Below are 19905 nucleotides of genomic sequence, written 5' to 3' on the forward strand. Positions count from 1 at the left end.
GTGCACGCGATTAATCGTCAACGCGCGTCTTCCCTGCTGGTTTTGCGTTTGCTTGCGCAGCTGGTGCTGACATGTTTGCGTTTTAACATCATGTTTAAAGCAAGACACGTGCCGGGGGTAGAGAATGGGATAGCTGATGCGTTATCACGTTTTCAGTGGGCTAGATTCCGATCTTTGGCCCCTGGTGCTGACGTTGATGCTGTGCTTTGCCCCTCTTATGTTTGACAGGTGATCGAGCTGGCATGGAGGGCTTAGCAGAGCAGTCTCTAGCTCCCTCCACTTTGCGGGCTTATCGTCAGGCTTGGCATGAATGGGAAGACTATTCCCGTAGCAGCAGGCAGGCAGGTAAGGGTCAGCATCGTGCGATGCTTTCTTTTATTTGGAGTCTCCGTTTGGGGGGTAGATCCAGGGCTTCTGTGGCGCGCTCCTTGGCAGGCATTGCATTTTATGTTAAATTAAAGGGACAACCTGACGTTACTAAAAGCTTTCTGATTGCGAAGGCTTTAAGGGGTTGGGCGCGGGTCTCTCGGCCAGTTGCTGACCGTAGGAAACCTGTGGACGCCCATTTGCTTCCGGCAGTGCTGGGGCAGTCCCCGAAGTGGCGTTTACCGAGTACGAGGCGATCCTGATCCAACTGGCGTTTTCGGTGGCTTTTCACGGCGCATTGCGCGTATCGGAGTTGGTGGCATCTTCCAAACGGGTTGATGCCACCATGCTCTGCTCGGATATCTCGGTCACTCATCGAGCTTTGCTTTGTAGGATACGGCGGTCAAAGACCGACCAGACTGGTAGGGGTAGGTGGTTCTCGTTGAGTCCGTCTAAGGACGAACGGATCTGCCCTGTGGCGTTAGCGATGCGTTACGCATTGTTACGGCCGGATGTACCTGGTTCATGGCTTATGCACTTGAACAGGACTCCGCTTACCAAATACCAGTTTGGTTGGTTTCTGAAGCGGTGTGTATCGGGTTTAGGCCTCTCACCTCAGGATTTTGGTACGCACTCATTTAGGATCGGCGCCGCAACTTCGGCAGCTGCTGCGGGTTTCTCACCGTCGGAAATTAAGTCACTGGGACGTTGGAAATCGGATAGTTATAAAAGTTACATCCGACCTACTCATTAAGATTGTTTGGAACCATAGGGCAATGTAATATTTTCAATGTTATGTTTTATTGCTTGCCTGGTTTTCTTGTTTTTGTCTCAAGTTCCGTCTCGTCTTGTCTCGTCTGTTACCCCTGTCTACCCTACTCGGGATTAGCTACTCGCCATTGCTGGCAATGGGAGTCTTGAGGGATTTTACAATTTTTGCCTGATCTGACGGATTCAATTCGGCTAATTTCAAAACATTTAATTAGGTCATAGTCCATCCCTCAGCAGGTTTTTATTTTACCTCTTGCCGAGTTCACATGTTTTTTCCCAATTTCCCCCCACCCATTCTTCCCCTTTGTGTCTTTTTGTTTGTCCTAGCCACTTTAAATAGTAAAGCTGGCAACCAATAGAAACTTTTTCTTTTGGCAGATACTCACTTATTGTTCTTTCAGATCCCACTAATACACCATAAAATTTTATTGTTTTATTACAACTACTAATTTGGTATTTACTGCTTTTCTCCATTTTTAGGTTTGCTCTTTGACACGGAGGACATTTGGGTTATAGGCCATTCTTATATTTTCTGGGCCGCTAGCTTTATGAGTTCAGATCATGCTCCACTTTGTGAACATTCTGCTAGGATCCGTTGGATAGGTTTCAGGGGTATGAGATGGCATTCCTTTTGTCCTAGACTGTTAGAGTACGCAAAAAATTTTGGCAGGCCACGTATTTTGGTGACCCATTTAGGAGGCAACGACTTAGGACAGAAGTCCTCTTTAGCATTGCGACTTGATATAATTAACGATTTGGCGAGGGTGCTATCGGCCTGGCCCTCGTGTACATTACTTTGGTCTTGCATTGTGCCTCGACAGGTCTGGCGTGGGGTTAGGAGTTTTCCCGCTATAGATGAGGCTAGGAAGAAGCTTAACTTTGCAGTAGCCAAATTTGTGATGGCCAATGATGGCCATGTCATTTACCATAAGGGCATTCAATTTCGTTTTAGTCATTTATATAGGGCTGATGGAGTTCATTTGACAGAAGAAGGAGTGTCATTATTTCTTGTGGATCTTTTTAGGGTGTTGGCGTTATTGGGGTAGTCCTTGGTATGGTGGCGGTGCGGCGGTTCTTCTAAGCAGAACCTTGCTGTGGCGGGAAAGAACGGCAGTTCACCAGTCCAGGTGCAATTATGAGTTAAGGGCGTTCCCTTCGTTGACTGGTAGTTGGCTGTACCAACCTAACGGGGGGCAGTATCATCACCTAAACGGGTGGGTAGTCAAGTTGGAGGGTGAGCGTTACCTTTTGTGTTTGACATGGTTTACATGGTTATGTGTATGCACTCTGGGCGATCTACGCCTGCTATGTCTTTTGTTGTTTGTGTGTGGGCATAGCAGATCTGGCTGATTTCTGGCCGTCCTTTCTTTGCCACCATACATCCTTAATTAATTTAAGAATTAATAAATAATATTAATTTCTCCAATAAATCGCCATCAAGTTATCTGCCAAATCCACGTCTCAGTGTCTTTATTTTATGTTAGTATGATAAGTGGTTTGCACACATGACAACACCTCATCCGATAGAAGGTTTAGTGAAACCGAAAGATTGCATAAGAAAAGAGGTGTGTTAAACCTCTAGGATGGGGGCCGGCATGTATGCAAATTACTGTTTAGAGTTAGCCTATCGTTAGCAGGGGCGGGTTTTCAATAGAGACATTATATAAGGGGCTAGAAGTGAGGGCCAAAGCCTCTTGGTTCCAGATTGCCCACCCTCCCTTCCCTTTGCAATTATTGGCAGGTTGTTGTAGTTAATTATGTAGTGGCGGGAAAGAACGGCAGTTCACCAGTCCAGGTGCAATTATGATTTAAGGGCGCTCCCTTCGTTGACTGGTAGTTGGCTGTACCAACCTAACGGGGGGCAGTATCATCACCTAAACGGGTGGGTAGTCAAGTTAGAGGGTGAGCGTTACCTTTTGTGTTTGACATGGTTTACATGGTTATGTGTATGCACTCTGGGCGATCTACGCCTGCTATGTCTTTTGTTGTTTGTGTGTGGGCATAGCAGATCTGGCTGATTTCTGGCCGTCCTTTCTTTGCCACCATACATCCTTAATTAATTTAAGAATTAATAAATAATATTAATTTCTCCAATAAATCGCCATCAAGTTATCTGCCAAATCCACGTCTCAGTGTCTTTATTTTATGTTAGTATGATAAGTGGTTTGCACACATGACAACACCTCATCCGATAGAAGGTTTACAGGGATTTACTCTAAATCTCTTGCAGGGACAGAGCTTGCAATAACGCTCTGTCCCTGCGAATCCCCTCCGCACACTTATCACGGTATTTTCGCAAAAAATACAATGACAAGTGCCGACGCATGCGCTGACCGACCATCGCTAAGCCCTTCCCCCCGGTGATAAGCCCCACCCCACACAATCGCAGACCCCCCCCCGTGTAGCAGTGATCAGCGTGTGGTCTATGTAGCAGTGATCAGCGTGTGGTCTGTGTAGCAGTGATCAGCGTGTGGTGTGTGTAGCAGTGATCAGCGTGTGGTCTGTGTAGCAGTGATCAGCGTGTGGTGTGTGTAGCAGTGATCAGCGTGTGGTGTGTGTGTAGCAGTGATCAGCGTGTGGTGTGTGTAGCAGTGATCACCGTGTGGTGTGTGTAGCAGTGATCAGCGTGTGGTGTGTGTAGCAGAGATCAGCGTGTGGTGTGTGTAGCAGTGATCAGCGTGTGCTGTGTGTATCAGTGATCAGTGTGTGGTGTGTGTAGTAGTGATCAGCGTGTGGTGTGTGTAGCAGTGATCAGAGTGTGGTGTGTGTAGTAGTGATCAGCGTGTGGTGTGTGTAGCAGTGATCAGCGTGTGGTGTGTGTAGCAGTGATCAGCGTGTGGTGTGTGTAGCAGTGATCAGCGTGTGGTGTGTGTGTAGCAGTGATCAGCGTGTGGTGTGTGTAGCAGTGATCACCGTGTGGTGTGTGTAGCAGTGATCAGCGTGTGGTGTGTGTAGCAGAGATCAGCGTGTGGTGTGTGTAGCAGTGATCAGCGTGTGCTGTGTGTATCAGTGATCAGTGTGTGGTGTGTGTAGTAGTGATCAGCGTGTGGTGTGTGTAGCAGTGATCAGAGTGTGGTGTGTGTAGTAGTGATCAGCGTGTGGTGTGTGTAGCAGTGATCAGCGTGTGGTGTGTGTAGCAGTGATCAGCGTGTGGTGTGTGTAGCAGTGATCAGCGTGTGGTGTGTGTAGCAGTGATCACCGTGTGGTCTGTGTAGCAGAGATCAGCGTTGGGTCTGGTTAGACCAAACAGCTGATCACTGGGGCTGGCTCCGGGCTTTGCTCTGCTTGTTAGAGCAGAGTAGGAGTCCGGTAACCGGGGGAGACCCTGGATAACGCCATCTCCAGGTTATTATCACAGGGCTTTCCCCGGTATTTTTTCACAATTTATTTTTAGTAACTTTGGTCGGATCACATCTCCATTACAAATATGGGAAATGCGATCTGATTACTAAAAATAAGTGATACTTAGGGGTTGGAGTAGAATTTTACGAATTCTACTCCAATTGCCCTGTAATAACCATAGGTGATACTAAAATAATGTGAAATGGGTGTGAAAACACAAAACAGCCTTTATCACTTTATTTTAGTCAAAATAATGTTAATAAATAGAGCCCACAGTATTTAAGTGATATTTACACAATAGAGAGAACTGTCTAATAAGTGTGCTAGATCACCATATAAATGTATTCAAGGTCAGGCAAAAATGTGCCTAATCCAACTTTTTGTACCATAGACCACTCTGAGGGCCTGATTCAGACCCGGTCGCAAGGGCTGAGCGCTCGCAACCGGGTTGATGGTGGTCTAGAGCGCATGCGCACGATGGAGCCTGCTCCGTCGTGCTCATGTGCGAGACCTGGATAGCGACGGGCACTCCGTCGCTCCGGGTCTCGCAACAAAGGGGGCAAGCTGTCGATGTTGAGTGACAGCTCGCCCCCTTTGGTGGGCGGGCCGGGGGAGTGGCTGCCCAAACAGAGGCGTTGCGTTTGGGGGCGGCCCCACTCACATCACGAGTGATGTCAGTGGGAGAGATTTTGGCTCTGTTAGAGCCGAAATCTCTCTGGGGCTTGTGGCAACGAGACCCTACCACAAGGGTCTCGTCACAAGCCCGATGGTCGCGATGGTCTTGACCATCGCGAAAATCTTCCTGGCCGCTCGCTATAGCTGTGGGTGGTCACCCACAGCTATGCGAGCGGCCAGGAGGCCATTCTAAAAAAAAAGAGACCGGCCCTGATTCAGAGCGAGCGCTCTGTCAGAGCGTCCGGCTCTGAATCAGGGCCTCTGAGTTCAATGGATTGGTGAGTGAAAAAATACAGTTTCATCATTAGCATAGGAAGAGTTTGTCTTTTTTAGTGTTAGGGTGGATAAGCTGAGTAATTCCTTACCCTGGCAGTCTTACTAACAGAATTTAAAATCACCCACCACCCCCATGAGTATAAATTAGTACCTGGCAACCTGGAGTTTTGTTTAGATTATTTTTCTGGATCAGCGTCTGATAGTTTAAATGTGATGGACTCATGTTTTCTACCACTTTCCCGTATGTAAGTTTGTGAGATCATGATAACATGGAGACAGTTTTCCTGTAGCCACGCTTGTACGGCAGACAGGTCACACGGGACACAGAGACCAATCCCACCAATCAGACATCTGTCCATTCAGATTGAGAAGACACTGACTTCCACACAGGCAGCAATTTCCCAACTAATTCATTATAAGGTGACTAAACTGGGTATCAACCTTTCTGTCTCTATAATATTAGAGTGTGTTCTACTGAAGGTCATTCTAAATGAATACACCCAGAATTATTACCTGCTTGCCCAGTGTGCTTATTCCGTAATTCTCAACATATCTGCTTCAATCATCTTATCTGCATAAATGATTAATTGGCATTAAATATAAGTGAAGTAAGATTGGAGGGCCTGACTCAGAGCCTCAGGTAAATGCAGATGTTGACACGGCACCCGCGTTACATGGTGTGAACGCACAAAGGCGCTGTTGTGAATTGCGAATGAGACACATAGTCTTGGAGAAGTGCTGGGCTTTCCTGCGCGGTGACTGAGAGGCGGCTAAACAGATGCACGGAGATGTTCCGCTTTATGGACGCATTCTGGGAGTGTCGGGGGTGTGTTATGGGAGTGTCGGGGGTATGTTATGGGAGTGTCAGAGGCGTGTTATGGGAGTGTCAGAGGTGTGTTATGGGAGTGTTGGGGGTGTGCTATGGGAGTGTCAGGGGTGTGTTATGGAAGTGTCAGGGGCGTGTTATGGGAGTGTCGGGGGTGTGTGCTATGGGAGTGTCGGGAGTGTGCTATGAGAGTGTCGGGGTAGTGGGTGTTGTGGGCATATTATGGGAGTGTCAGGGGCGTGTTGTGGGTACATTATGGGAGTGTCGGGGGTATGTTATGGGAGTGTCAGGGGCGTGTTATGGGAGTGTCAGGGGTGTGCTATGGGAGTGTTGGGGGTGTGCTATGGGAGTGTCGGGGGGGTGTTATGGAAGTGTCAGGGGCGTGTTATGCGAGTGTCGGGGGGGTGCTATGAGAGTGTCGGGGTAGGGGGTGTTGTGGGCATATTATGGGAGTGTCGGGCCTGTTGTGGGCACATTATGGGAGTGTCGGGGTGTGTTGTGGGTGTGTCATGGGAATGTAGGGGGTGTTGTGGGCGTGTCATGGGAGTGTCAGGGTGTGTTGTGGGAGTGTTGTGGGTGTGTCATGGGAGTGTCGGTGTGTGTTGTGGGTGTGTCATGGGAGTATCAGGGTGTGTTGTGGGAGTATCAGGGGGTGTTGTGGGCATGTCATGGGAGTGTCATGGGTTATTGTGGGTGTGTCATGGGAGTGTCGGGGTGTGCTGTGAGTTGCCGGGGTTGTGGGCATTTCATATTATGTGAGTGTTGTGGGCATGTCATGGGAGTGTCGGGGTGTGTTATGGGAGTGTCAGGGGTTATTGTGGGCATGTCATGGGAGTGTCAGGGTGTGCTGTGGGAGTGTCGGGGGCGTGTCAGTGAAGTGTTTGTGTACACCGAATCGTTCTCATTGGAGGATATTCTCAGAGGGTAAATCTGCACCTGCCATAGGGCTGTTGGAAGTTTCGATGGTGCGACCAACAGTGGGCGTCTCAGCAGTGGCGTAAGTTCATCCCAGATGCCCGGAGACAAGTTATAATTTGGTACCCCCTCCCCTCGTCACAGCCGCTGACACTGTAATGTAGCAATTCGCATGCAGACATGGAGCTCCCCACTAGTGTATGGTGGCTTCTCAGGTGCCAGGAAGGGGTTCCATGTATTGGGCAGCCGTGACGTTCACTCCGGGTACATAGTTACAGCCATAAGTGTGGTGAATATGTTGTGGATAATGGAGAATGTGCCCCCCCACAGAGCCGGAGCCCTGCGGCAGGCGCCTCCATTGTCTCCCATAGTTCTGCCCCTGCGTCTCAGTCTTTGTGCGTTCATATGCATTGATGTACAAACAATGTAGCAGCGACGGCGTTTTTGTCCACCTCAGAATCAGCCCCTATATACTCACCTACAGTTACTCAAATACATTTTCATCACAAACCAGAGTTTTCATTACAAAGTTACCATATGGCCTGTCTATAGGAATACAAAGATACTCGTCTGCTCCCTGCACAAACACTCACAGTATCCATAAGCCATCTTATTGCCAACACTCAGATATAAAGTGGCTGAGATTTCATATTGTCGTTGTTTATTAGCTGCTCAATGTGTTTTATCTCCTCAATCTCAAACCAATGAAAACTCAAAAATAGATGTCTATTTGGGATTGGTAATTTTTGCCGCCATTCATAATACAGTATCAACATGGTCATAATACCAACATGCCTGGCACGTCAACACATTGACCACATCAAGAATCATCATATCAACACTGATGAAAATGTATACGATTAGAATGCTGACAAAATATTATTTGGCTGGTCCAGTGGCACCAACAGAGTCTTCCATGTCCTGTGGTGATGTCATAATGACTTCTGGTGGAACCTGTGGCGCTTCCTGTGGTAAGTGTGACTAATAGTAACCCTCCCTCTAGTGCCTAACCCTAACCTTTCCCCTAGTGCATAACCCGAACCCTCCCCCTAGGGCTTAACACTAACCCTCCCCCTAGTGCCTAACCTCCCCCCTAGTGCCTAGACCTAAACCTCCACCTAGTTCCTAGCCTTAATCCTCCCCCTAGTATCAAGCCCTAACCTTCCCCCTAGTATCAAGCCCTCCCCCTAATGCCTTACTCAACCCTCTCCCTAGTGCTTAACCCTCCTCTTAGTGCCTAATCCTAACCCTCTCCCTAGTGCCTAACCCTCCCCCTAGTGCCTAACCCTAACTCTCCCCCTAGTACCTAACTCTAACCCTCTCCCTAGTGCCTAACCCTCCCCCTAGTGCCTAACCCTAACCCTCTCCCTAGTGCCTAACCCTCCCCCTAGTGCCTAACCCTCCCCCTAGTGCCTAACCCTAACCCTCCCCTTAGTGCCTAACCCTAACCTCCCCCTAGTGCCTAACCCTCCCCTTAGTGCCTAACCCTAACCCTCCCCCTAGTGCCTAACCCTAACCTCCCCCTAGTGCCTAACCCTCCCCCTAGTGCCTAACCCTAACCCTCTCCCTAGTGCCTAACCCTCTCCCTAGTGCCTAACCCTCCCCCTAGTGCCTAACCCTAACCCTCCCCCTAGTGCCTAACTCTAACCTCCCCCTAGTGCCTAACCCGCCCCCTAGTGCCTAACCCTAAATCTCCCCCTAGTGCCTAACCCAAACCTCCCCCTAGTGCCTAACCCTCCCCCTACTGCCTAATCCTAACCCTCTCCTTGTGCCTAACCCTCTCCCTAGTGCCTAACCCTAACCCTCCCCCTAGTGCCTAACCCTAACCTCCCCCCTAGTGCCTAGACATAAACCTCCCCCTAGTTCCTAACCCTCCCCCTAGTGCCTAACCCTAACCTCCCCCTAGTTCCGATCCTTAATCCTCCCCCTAGTATCAAGCCCTAACCTTCCCCCTAGTGCCTAACCCTCCCCCTAATGACTTACCCAAACCTCTCCCTAGTGCTTAACCCTCTCCCTAGTGGCTAACTCTACCCCTCCCCCTAGTGCCTAACCCTAACCCTCTCAATAGTGCCTAACCCTCCCCCTAGTGCCTAACCGTAACCCTCCCCCTAGTGCTTAACCCTAACCCTCCCCCAAGTGCCTGAACCAAACCGTCTTCCCCAACAGCCAAACCCTTCCCCTAGTGCCTAACTCTACTCCTAGTGCCTAACCGTCTAGCTAGTGCCTTACCATAATCCTCCCCCTAGTGCTTAATACTCCCCCCTGCCCCCTAGTGCCTATTAACTCTCCCCTTAGTGCTTAACCCTTCCCCTAGTACCTAACCCTAACCTTGCCCAAGTGCCTAACCCTAACCTACCCCTAGTGCCTAACCCTAACCCTCCCCCTAGTGCCTAACCCTAACCTCCCCCTAGTGCCTAACCCTCCCCCTAGTGCCTAACCCTAACCCTCCCCCTAGTCCCTAACCCTAACCTCCCCCTAGTGCCTAACCCACCCCTAGTGCCTAATCCTAATCCTCTCCTAGTGCCTAACCCTAACCCTCTCCTAGTGCCTAACCCTGACCCTCCCCCTAGTGCCTAACTGTAACCTCCCCCCTAGTGCCTAGACATAAACCTCCCCGTAGTCCCTAACCCTCCCCCTAGTGCCTAACCCTAACCTCCCCCTAGTTCCTATCTTTAATCCTCCCCCTAGTATCAAGCCCTAACCTTCCCCCTAGTGCCTAACCCTCCCACTAATGCCTTACCCAACCCTCTCCCTAGTGCTTAACCCTCTCCCTAGTGGCTAACTCTAACCCTCTCCCTAGTGCCAAACCCTAACCCTCTCCCTAGTGCCTAACCCTAACCCTCCCCCTAGTGCCTAACCATAACCCTCCCCCTAATGCTTAACCCTAACCCTCCCCCTAGTGCCTGACCCAAACCATCTTCCCCAACAGCCAAAACCTTCCCCTAGTGCCTAACTCTACTCCTAGTGCTTAACCCTCTACCTAGTGCCTTACCCTAATCCTCCCCTAGTGCTTAATCCTCCCCCCACCCCCTAGTGCCTAACATTAACTCTCCCCTTAGTGCTTAACCCTTCCCCTAGTATCTAACCCTAACCTTCCCCAAGTGCCTAACCCTAACCTTCCCCTAGTGCCTAACCCTAACCCTCCCCCTAGTGCCTAATGCTAACCTCCCCCTAGTGCCTAACCCTCCCCCTAGTGCCTAACCCTCCCCCTAGTGCCTAACCCTAACCTCCCCCTAGTGCATAACCCACCCCCTAGTGCCTAATCCTAACCCTCTCCTAGTGCCTAACCCTAACCCTCTCCCTAGTGCCTAACCCTAATCCTCCCCCTAGTGCCTAACTGTAACCTTCCCCCTAGTGCCTAGACATAAACCTCCCCCTAGTTCCTAACCCTCCCCTAATGCCTAACCCTAACCTCCCCCTAGTGCCTAGACCTAAACCTCCCCCTAGTTCCTATCCTTATTCCTCCACCTAGTATCAAGCCCTAACCTTCCCCCTAGTGCCTAACCCTTCCCCTAATGCCTTACCCAACCCTCTCCCTAGTGCTTAACCCTCTCCCTAGTGCCTAACTCTAACCTCCCCCTAGTGCCTAACCCTAACCCTCTCCCTATTGCCTAACCCTAACCTTCCCCCTAGTGCCTAATCCTAACCCTCTCCCTAGTGCCTAACCGTAACCCTTCCCCTAGTGCTTAACCCTAACCCTCCCCCTAGTGCCTGACCCAAACCGTCTTCCCCAACAGCCAAGCCCTTCCCCTAGTGCCTAACTCTACTCCTAGTGCCTAACCCTCTACCTAGTGCCTTACCCTAATCCTCCCCCTAGTGCTTAACCCTCCCCCCCACCCCCTAGTGCCTAATCCTAATCCTCTCCTAGTGGCTAACCCTAACCCTCTCCTAGTGCCTAACCCTGACCCTCCCCCTAGAGCCTAACTGTAACCTCCCTCCTAGTGCCTAGACATAAACCTCCCACTAGTCCCTAACCCTCCCCTAGTGCCTAACCCTAACCTCCCCCTAGTTCCTATCTTTAATCCTCCCCCTAGTATCAAGCCCTAACCTTCCCCCTAGTGCCTAACCCTCCCACTAATGCCTTACCCAACCCTCTCCCTAGTGCTTAACCGTCTCCCTAGTGGCTAACTCTACCCCTCCCCCTAGTGCCTAACCCTAACCCTCTGAATAGTGCCTAACCCTCCCCCTAGTGCCTAACCGTAACCCTCCCCCTAGTGCTTAACCCTAACCCTCCCCCAAGTGCCTGAACCAAACCGTCTTCCCCAACAGCCAAACCCTTCCCCTAGTGCCTAACTCAACTCCTAGTGCCTAACCGTCTACCTAGTGCCTTACCATAATCCTCCCCCTAGTGCTTAATACTCCCCCCTGCCCCCTAGTGCCTATTAACTCTCCCCTTAGTGCTTAACCCTTCCCCTAGTACCTAACCCTAACCTTGCCCAAGTGCCTAACCCTAACCTACCCCTAGTGCCTAACCCTAACCCTCCCCCTAGTGCCTAACCCTAACCTCCCCCTAGTGCCTAACCCTCCCCCTAGTGCCTAACCCTAACCCTCCCCCTAGTCCCTAACCCTAACCTCCCCCTAGTGCCTAACCCACCCCTAGTGCCTAATCCTAATCCTCTCCTAGTGCCTAACCCTAACCCTCTCCTAGTGCCTAACCCTGACCCTCCCCCTAGTGCCTAACTGTAACCTCCCCCCTAGTGCCTAGACATAAACCTCCCCGTAGTCCCTAACCCTCCCCCTAGTGCCTAACCCTAACCTCCCCCTAGTTCCTATCTTTAATCCTCCCCCTAGTATCAAGCCCTAACCTTCCCCCTAGTGCCTAACCCTCCCACTAATGCCTTACCCAACCCTCTCCCTAGTGCTTAACCCTCTCCCTAGTGGCTAACTCTAACCCTCTCCCTAGTGCCAAACCCTAACCCTCTCCCTAGTGCCTAACCCTAACCCTCCCCCTAGTGCCTAACCGTAACCCTCCCCCTAATGCTTAACCCTAACCCTCCCCCTAGTGCCTGACCCAAACCATCTTCCCCAACAGCCAAAACCTTCCCCTAGTGCCTAACTCTACTCCTAGTGCTTAACCCTCTACCTAGTGCCTTACCCTAATCCTCCCCTAGTGCTTAACCCTCCCCCCACCCCCTAGTGCCTAACATTAACTCTCCCCTTAGTGCTTAACCCTTCCCCTAGTATCTAACCCTAACCTTCCCCAAGTGCCTAACCCTAACCTTCCCCTAGTGCCTAACCCTAACCCTCCCCCTAGTGCCTAATGCTAACCTCCCCCTAGTGCCTAACCCTCCCCCTAGTGCCTAACCCTAACCTCCCCCTAGTGCATAACCCACCCCCTAGTGCCTAATCCTAACCCTCTCCTAGTGCCTAACCCTAACCCTCTCCCTAGTGCCTAACTGTAACCTTCCCCCTAGTGCCTAGACATAAACCTCCCCCTAGTTCCTAACCCTCCCCTAATGCCTAACCCTCCCCCTAGTACCTAACCCTAACCTCCCCCTAGTGCCTAGACCTAAACCTCCCCCTAGTTCCTATCCTTATTCCTCCACCTAGTATCAAGCCCTAACCTTCCCCCTAGTGCCTAACCCTTCCCCTAATGCCTTACCCAACCCTCTCCCTAGTGCTTAACCCTCTCCCTAGTGCCTAACTCTAACCTCCCCCTAGTGCCTAACCCTAACCCTCTCCCTATTGCCTAACCCTAACCTTCACCCTAGTGCCTAATCCTAACCCTCTCCCTAGTGCCTAACCGTAACCCTTCCCCTAGTGCTTAACCCTAACCCTCCCCCTAGTGCCTGACCCAAACCGTCTTCCCCAACAGCCAAGCCCTTCCCCTAGTGCCTAACTCTACTCCTAGTGCCTAACCCTCTACCTAGTGCCTTACCCTAATCCTCCCCCTAGTGCTTAACCCTCCCCCCCACCCCCTAGTGCCTAATCCTAATCCTCTCCTAGTGGCTAACCCTAACCCTCTCCTAGTGCCTAACCCTGACCCTCCCCCTAGAGCCTAACTGTAACCTCCCTCCTAGTGCCTAGACATAAACCTCCCACTAGTCCCTAACCCTCCCCTAGTGCCTAACCCTAACCTCCCCCTAGTTCCTATCTTTAATCCTCACCCTAGTATCAAGCCCTAACCTTCCCCCTAGTGCCTAACCCTCCCACTAATGCCTTACCCAACCCTCTCCCTAGTGCTTAACCGTCTCCCTAGTGGCTAACTCTAACCCTCCCCCTAGTGCCTAACCCTAACCCTCTCCCTAGTGCCTAACCCTCCCCCTAGTGCCTAACCGTAACCCTCCCCCTAATGCTTAACCCTAACCCTCCCCCTAGTGCCTGACCCAAACCGTCTTCCCCAACAGCCAAACCCTTCCCCTAGTGTCTAACTCTACTCCTAGTGCCTAACCCTCTACCTAGTGCCTTACCCTAATCCTCCCCTAGTGCTTAACCCTCCCCCCACCCCCTAGTGCTTAACATTAACTCTCCCCTTAGTGCTTAACCCTTCCCCTAGTACCTAACCCTAACCTTCCCCAAGTGCCTAACCCTAACCTTCCCCTAGTGCCTAACCCTAACCCTCCCCCTAGTGCCTAATGCTAACCTCCCCCTAGTGCCTAACCCTCCCCCTAGTGCCTAACCCTCCCCCTAGTGCCTAACCCTAACCTCCCCCTAGTGCATAACCCACCCCCTAGTGCCTAATCCTAACCCTCTCCTAGTGCCTAACCCTAACCCTCTCCCTAGTGCCTAACCCTAACCCTCCCCCTAGTGCCTAACTGTAACCTTCCCCCTAGTGCCTAGACATAAACCTCCCCCTAGTTCCTAACCCTCCCCTAATGCCTAACCCTCCCCCTAGTGCCTAACCCTAACCTCCCCCTAGTGCCTAGACCTAAACCTCCCCCTAGTTCCTATCCTTATTCCTCCCCCTAGTATCAAGCCCTAACCTTCCCCCTAGTGCCTAACCCTCCCCCTAATGCCTTACCCAACCCTCTCCCTAGTGCTTAACCCTCTCCCTAGTGCCTAACTCTAACCCTCCCCCTAGTGCCTAACCCTAACCCTCTCCCTAGTGCCTAACCCTAACCTTCCCCCTAGTGCCTAATCCTAACCCTCTCCCTAGTGCCTAACTGTAACCCTTCCCCTAGTGCTTAACCCTAACCCTGCCCCTAGTGCCTGACCCAAACCGTCTTCCCCAACAGCCAAACCCTTCCCCTAGTGCCTAACTCTACTCCTAGTGCCTAACCCTCTACCTAGTGCCTTACCCTAATCCTCCCCCTAGTGCTTAACCCTCCCTCCCGCCCCCTAGTGCCTAACATTAACTCTCCCCTTAGTGCTTAACCCTCCCCCTAGTACCTAACCCTAACCTTCCCCTAGTGCCTAACCCTAAGCCTCCCCCTAGTGCCTAACCTTAACCCTCTCCCGAATGCCTAACCCTAACCTTCCCCCTTAGTGCCTAACCCTCCTTCTAGTGCCTAACCCTCCCCCTGGTGCATAACTCTGCCCCTAGTGCCTAACCTTAACCCTCCCGCTAGTGCCTAACCCTAATCCTCCCCCTGGTGCCTAACCCTAACCTTCCCCCTAGTGCCTAACCTTAATCCTCCCCCTAGTGCCTAACCCTAACCTTCCTCCTAGTGCCTATCCCTAACCTCTCCCTAGTGCCTAACCCTCCCCCTAGTGCCTAACCCTAACCTCCCCCCTAGTGCCTAGACATAAACCTCCCCCTAGTTCCTAACCCTAACCCTCCCCCTAGTGCCTAAACCCCCCTAGTGCCTAACCCTAACCTCCCCCCTAGTGCCTAGACCTAAACCTTCCCCTAGTTCCTATCCTTAATCCTCCCCCTAGTATCAAGCCCTAACCTTCCCCCTAGTGCCTAACCCTCCCCCTAATATCTTACCCAACCCTCTCCCTAGTGCTTAACCCTCTCCCTAGTGCCTAACTCTAACCCTCCCCCTAGTGCCTAACCCTCCCCCTAGTGCCTAATCCTAACCCTCTCCCTAGTGCCTAACCGTAACCCTCCCCCTAGTGCCTGACCCTAACCGTCTTCCCCAACAGCCAAACCCTTCCCCTAGTGCCTAACTCTCCTGCTAGTGCCTAACCCTCTACCTAGTGCCTTACCCTAATCCTCCCCCTAGTGCTTAACCCTCCCCCTAGTACCTAACCCTAACCTTCCCCTAGTGCCTAACCCTAACACTCCCCCTAGTGCCTAACCTTAACCCTCTCCCGAATGCCTAACCCTAACCTTCCCCCTTAGTGCCTAACCCTCCTTCTAGTGCCTAACCCTCCCCCTGGTGCCTAACTCTCCCCCTAGTGCCTAACCCTAACCCACCCCTGAGGGCCTAATCCTCCCCCTAGTGCCTAACCCTCCCCCGCCCCCTAGTGGCTATCTCTAATCCTCCTTGCAGAATGTTGACACAATATTTGACATTCTGCAGATGCCGACACGTTCAGCATTTACATTTTAGCAATGTTGATGTCATAACTGTGAACATTGTGGTGTTCGGATTATGAATGTCAACATTATGACCACATCCCTGACTAGTTACATATGTATCTACATGATATAATAACCAGTTACATATGTACCTACATGATATAATAACTAGTTACATATGTATTTACATGATATAATAACTAGTTACATATGTACCTACATGATATAATAACTAGTTACATATGTTCTACATGAAATAATAACTAGTTACATATGTATATACATGATATAGGGCTCTATTTATCAACATTATTTTTACTAAAATAATGTGAAAAAGGGTGTTTTCACACCCTTTTCACATTATTTTAGTATCACCTATAGTTATTACAGGGCTATTGGAGTAGAATTTGTAAAATTCTACTCCAACCCCTAATTATCACTTATTTTTAGTAAAGCAGATCGCATTTCCCATAACTGTAATGGGAAATGTGATCTAACCATAGTTACTAAAAATAAATGTGAAAAAAATACCGGGGAAAGCCCTGTGATAATAACGGAGGTGGCGTTATCCAGGGTCTCCCCCGGTTACCGGCCTCCTGCCCTGCTCTAACGGGGAGAGCAGAGCCGGGAGTCGGTCCCAGTAATCAGCTGTGTGGTCTAAACAGACCGCAAGCTGATCACTGTAAAAAAAATTTAAAAAAAATTTAAAAAAAAAAAATTACTTACCTCACTCCAGGGACCGGTGATTGGGCCTCCGGTGATGACTCCCCTCCGGGCAGCTGGTCTCCCATAGTGCACTGCTGCCCGGTCATCAGGTGATCGGGCCCCAGTGCAGTATGGGACATCACCTGACCGGAGGAATGGAGAACATCACCGGAGGCCTGGAGCATGCAGGTAAGTGTAAGTAAGGGAGAGGGGAGTCGCGGGGGGTCCGCGATTGCGGGGGCGGGGCTTAGCGCCGGAGGGGGTAGCAGCGGCGACTGGTCGGCGCATGCGCGGGCACATATTCACGGTATTTTTTGCGAAAATACCGTGATAAGGCTCCGAAGGGGATTAGCAGGGACAGAGCTTTATCGCAAGCTCTGTCCCTGTAAGGGATTTGTAGTAAATCCCTGTGATATTGTCTGAATTCGCAATGCGAATTCACTCGGTAATATCACACTACAATCTGCATTACCAATGCGGATTATAGTAAATAGAGCCCATAATAACTAGTTTTTTTTAAGCCTTGATACTAAAGTACAAGGGAAAATGTTCAGGGCAAAACAATTCCACATTTTCTTTTAATGTATTGTGTCATCTGTGACCGCGTCCTATCGCTGCTGTAACTGCTCCCCTGAAACCCTGGGAACAGGTAGGAGCAGGAATGAAGTATACAAGTGATTGAATATCATGCTAGCATTGACCTTACACACAATAACTGCACAGAGCAGAGAGTAAAGTGAATTTAGAATAGGAACAGTAAATAAGAGACAATGGTGAATCATTACCACTTAACCCATTGACTGGCATGGAAAGGAATGCATTGCAAACTAAATAAATGGAAATATAGGAATATATCTATATAATAAGCGAAAAAGTGTGTCTCTCTGTCTGTCTATCTGTCTATCTGTCTGTCTTTGTGTCCTTTATGCACAGCCAGAGTTTTGGACCTGGCGCCACCAAATTTGGCATGGTGGTGTAGTTTGACCAGGATTAGGTTTTTGCCTAGGTTTGGACTTCGTCAGGGCCACACACTGTCACACAACCGATAAAAATGGGGACACTCTTAAATTACACATGTTCTAGAGCTTGCTCCAGTGGAAATTGGCAGTCTGCTAAAAACCTGTGTGAAAGCTACAAATGTATCCTTTTAACCTCAGTCTGAGCAAACTTGATGACTCATGCAAGTTTATATTAAATCCTGAACCTCTGTGTTTGCATGCAAGGGCGTAACTAGAACTTTGTGGGCCACATAGTAAAATTTTAAAAGGGCTCCCCAGAGGTAAAAAAAAAAACCATATACATTTGCCCACACACAGCCCATTCAGGTTATGCCACACAGACTTCATTCAGATTATGCCACACAGAGCCCATTCAAATTATGCCATGCAGTAGTAAGTACCCCTTATACACATTATGCCATGCAGTAGTAGTGCCCCTTATACATTATGCCATACAGTAATGCCCCTTAACACATTATACCACAGAGTAATGCTCTTTACAAATTATGCCACATAGTAGTAGTGCCCTATATAACACATTATTCAATACAATAGTAGTGCCCCTTACACATTATGCCCCCCTAGCAACTCTCCTCCCCATATCCCTCCAGGAGTCACTCGCCTCCCCCTGTGTGCCATCAGCAGCCAACAGGTGTGGACTTGGGGCCAGGCCGCCAACTAATTTCAGCTGGAGCACCAGTAGGCAGCAGCAGACATGAACAGACAGTGCCGGCACAATTTGAAACTGGTGCCAGTCGTGAGCCAATAGAAGCTCATAGACCGGCATCCAATCAGGAGCCGCCACTGCTGATTGGCTACCAGTCTGCGAGTTCAACTGGCGGCATTGTCTCTCCATGTCTGCCTGCCAGTGCGCCTGCTGTAATCAGCTGTCAGGCTGGCACCAAATCAACACTGCTGACACCTGGGCCCCCTTCGACGGCCCTGATTGGACCAGCCCACCTTGTGTGCGTGACTGGGTGCAGGGGGAGCTGTGGGCAGCACAGGTACCTTGCACCCACAGTAGTTACGCCACTGTTTGCATGCATGTTACCATACAGTTGGGTCCTTTTCAGGATCAATGGATTGGAGTTATAGGCGAGGAAAATGTCAACAAATAAAGGTTGCAGGTGTACTTCAGGGTCCAGTCTTCATCCCGGGGAACGCTAGTAAGTCATAAACTGCTGAAGTCATGTCTAACTCTGGTACACTGCAAAGCACCTATTTATTAACATCTGACAGTTTAATCTGCACTCGTACACTGACAACCACAGAGAACATGTTAGGGGAAGGTAATAGCCTGCGGATATTGTGGACGAGTCATGACTCAACGCAAATCACACTGCTGTTGGTCTCCAAATTTCCATTTGTATTACCACAGGTGTTTGGAGGGTGAAATCACAAACTTAAGGCAACGTTTGCCGGGTTTCCCAACCTCGGTCCTCAAGGCACACTAACAGTCCTGGTTTTAGTGATATCCATGCTTCAGCACAGATGGTTAAATCAAAATAACTAAGGTACTAATTAAGTCACCTGTGCTCAACTATGGCTATCCTTAAAACCCGGACTGTTAGTGTGCCTTGAGGACCGAGGTTGGGAACCCCTGGCCCACATATTGCTAATGGTTTAGGTTATCAAGACATAAAAAAACAAAGAATATTGAAGAAAACCGTTATACTCCCCTCCACCCCATCAATTACAAACCCCCTAAATAGAGATGTCCATGTTTTGGTTTTGGATCTGTATTTAATAAATAAATAAATAAATAAAACTAAAATGATATAAAATGATATAATTTTGACCTGTTACATGCAAGTGAGAGTTCGGTGTTTAACTCAGAAAATCCGAATCGCAGGAAGATGAGAACCGGCACTCGATTCGACTAACTTACTGTATTCTGAGCGTGCAGCTCACGGTGAGGCCCTTTGTCAGCAACTTACTTACATGGAGCTGCCAGTGGAATTGGCGTATAGCTACGGTATATAGCAAAGGAAAATGTTCACTAGAAATGCCAAAAAAAATCAATGTTTGCTTTAAAAAAAAAAAAGAAAAAAAAACGCTAAATGTGATATCTCATTTGTATTTACTAAGCATTCACATCTTTTGATGTACAACCAAATTTCCGGAGAGACCGAAGTACAGGGAGGGAATCAGATAAGAGGATGGATAAATAAAGAAATAAAATAGAATATATTGAGAAATAAGAGAACAGTTTGGATCCAGCGCTGTTGGGCAAAAAAATATAAACTCTAAAATGTTTTTAATCAATTTAGTCAATCAGCAAAAATAAAATAAAAAACCATCATGCAAAAAAAAAGACAAATTGATTATTTTATTCATAATAGGGGGAAGTAACAATATAGGAAAGAGGTGAGGAACAACTGAGGAATGAGAGGGGAATATTAAACATCGCGCTGTCCCAGGCTGTCACCACATGGACACGTGCCACATGTGACGGGGGACGGGAAGGACACTTGTGCAACACTCAAGGTCATGCAAGAGAAACAGTCTGCAGAGATGACCCGAGCGGAGATGTCCCTGACTCCTCCCCTCCCATGGGCCTTTGTACCTGCACTATATTGTGCGCACTGATAATAGGATCCCTATTGTAAGTCATTCAATCAATG

General features: G+C 49.5%; 1 pseudogene; it reads left to right on the plus strand.

The window, feature by feature from the left end:
• The first annotated feature begins 214 nt into the window (after positions 1 to 214).
• Positions 215 to 2044, plus strand: LOC148477118 (uncharacterized; annotated as a pseudogene).
• Positions 2045 to 19905: the final 17861 nt, after the last annotated feature.

The sequence above is a fragment of the Taudactylus pleione genome, unplaced genomic scaffold (genome assembly GCF_031769625.1).
Source record: "Taudactylus pleione unplaced genomic scaffold, aTauple2 ptg000746l, whole genome shotgun sequence".
NCBI classification, from domain to species: Eukaryota; Metazoa; Chordata; class Amphibia; order Anura; family Myobatrachidae; genus Taudactylus; species Taudactylus pleione.